This window comes from Castanea sativa, chromosome 5 (genome assembly GCF_040712315.1).
Source record: "Castanea sativa cultivar Marrone di Chiusa Pesio chromosome 5, ASM4071231v1".
In the NCBI taxonomy this organism is placed as follows: Eukaryota; Viridiplantae; Streptophyta; class Magnoliopsida; order Fagales; family Fagaceae; genus Castanea; species Castanea sativa.
Window position 1 is genome coordinate 70484747 of NC_134017.1, and position 2417 is coordinate 70487163.

Sequence of the window (2417 nt, forward strand, 5' to 3'; positions counted from 1 at the left end):
GTTGAACAAGACTGAGGTTCTATTTATTACTTAAACAATTTTAAATAAAAGTTAATTTACCCAAGGCCTGTGACCCGAGGAGTCAAACAAGAACAAGGTTCTTTTTAACACTTAAACAATCTTAAATAAGAGTTAATATAATTTAACTTACTACTACAGTAATAAGTAATTGCATAAGAGATGAACAAGAACTTTCATATTATTATTAATAATAAAGTTGTAGGTTATTTACATTCCATGGTCGTGGGAACACATTCTCATCTAGATCTACTAAATAACAAGCACCAATGCCTGCCACCGACGTACTCGGTAGGGGCCTTCCCAGTTGGGGTCTAGCTTTCCCCATGCTGGATTCTTCGTTGACCCCACTAATTTTCTTAAGACTAAGTCCCTCGGGGCTAGTGGCCTCAACTTCATTCCCTTGTCATACCCTTGCTTAAGTTTTTGCTGAAAATGCGCCATTTTAACCATAGCCACCTTTCTTCTTTCTTCAATAAACTCCAAACTGGTTGAAAGCAGACGGTTATTCTCTTCAACATTAAACTGGTCAGTCCTCAAGGTCAAGAACGCTACTTCAATAGGAATGGCTACTTCAGCTTCACATGTCATTGAGAAAGGAGTCTCTACTGTTGATCTTCGGGCTATATTGCTATAAGTTCATAATACATGGGGCAATTCATCTATCCATCTTCCCTTTGCATCATCCAGTCTTTTCTTTAGTCCAGATACTATGGCCTTATTTTTTGCTTCAGCTTGGCCATTTCCTTGTGGATAAGCAGGAGCAGAATACTATTTCTAATTCCTAACTCCTTGCAATACCTTCTAAAGGCCTTGCTGTCAAATTGGAGCTTATTGTCCGAGATTTGCGTGTGGGGAATCCCAAATCTAGTGACAATTTTTCTCTAAATAAACCTCTTAGCAACACATCCCTGATATTAGAAAGGGGTTTAACCTCTACCCATTTAGTGAAATAATCTGTCCTAATAAGGAGCCATCTTCAATTTCCTGTAACTCGATTGAGGAAATGGCCCCACTATATCGAATCCCCATTGGGCAAACGACTAAGGACTAGAGAGTGGGTTCAAGACCCCTCCTAATTGATGAATATTTAGGGCATACCTTTGGCATTGGTCACATTTCTTAACATAATCCTAGACGGTTTTCTGTATATTTGGCCATGAATATCCCTTGATGAGGGCTCTGTGGGATAAAGACCTTTGACTCCTACAAATTCCGTTATGCAACTCCTCCAAAATGGGCTCCATTGCTTCTAGGTGAACGCATAGTAAATATGGTCCCAAATGGAACACTTGTACAACTTCTGCTCTTTGGATAACTAGTGATGTAGGGCCTTCCTACGTCTCTGCTTTACCCTTATCTTCGGGTAGGAGTCCTTGCCTTAAGAATGTAACTAAGGGGTTCATCTAACTTGGCCTAACCTGGATACTATGCACCCCAACCATGAATCTACATGGCTAAGGGGTTCATCCAACTTGACCATATCCTCAACCATAATAACCCGAGGCAGGCATGATCCTGAAGAGGTGGCTAGAATAGCCAAAGAGTCTACATAGGAGTTATGTCCCCTCAGGATTTGCCTTAAGGTGAAGCTTTTGAAGTAGCCTTGAACTTGTTTGACCTTAATAAGGTATCCTTGCATGCGTTCATCTCTAGCTTCAAACTCTCCATTAACTTGTCCCACAACCAGTCATGAATTTAAATACACCTCTATGACTTTTCCCCCAAGCTTGCTGACCATTACCATTCTAGCCAACTAAGTTTCATACTTAGCTTTGTTATTTGTAGCCAGAAAACCCAAATGCAAGGATTTCTCCATTACCAGCTTCTCAGGGGTTACTAACACAATTGCCACTCCCAAGCCCTTTTGGTTTGCGCTCCATCTGTGTACGCTTCCTAGGTGGTAGTAGCAGAGGTTGAGACCATCAAAACATCGGTTACTACTTTCCCATCACTTGCAATATTCTCAGTAAACTTCGCAACAAAGTCTGTCAAGATTTGTCCCTTTATGGCAGTACGAGGCATATACCGAACATCGTAGGCCCCAAGCATGGTTCCCCACTTAGCAATCCTGCTCGTGTAGTCAGATTTTTGTAGTAATGCTTGTAAGGGAAGTTGCATAAGTATGACCACAATATGTGCTTGGAAATAATGTGGAAGTTTCCTTGTAACATGTATAGTGCCCAACATTGCTTTTTCTATGGGTAGATAATGTGTCTCTGTTGGGGTTTATGCCCTAAAATCCAATTTATTGGCATATCATAAATAATTAAATTGTTTAATTATATGAGACTATTTATAAATGAACTAATGAGACATTAACTTAGTTCATGAGATGCATTTTATGTGATTTATGTGATTTAGTCACAGAAGATGTAAATCACAAGTTTCTTGTAAAC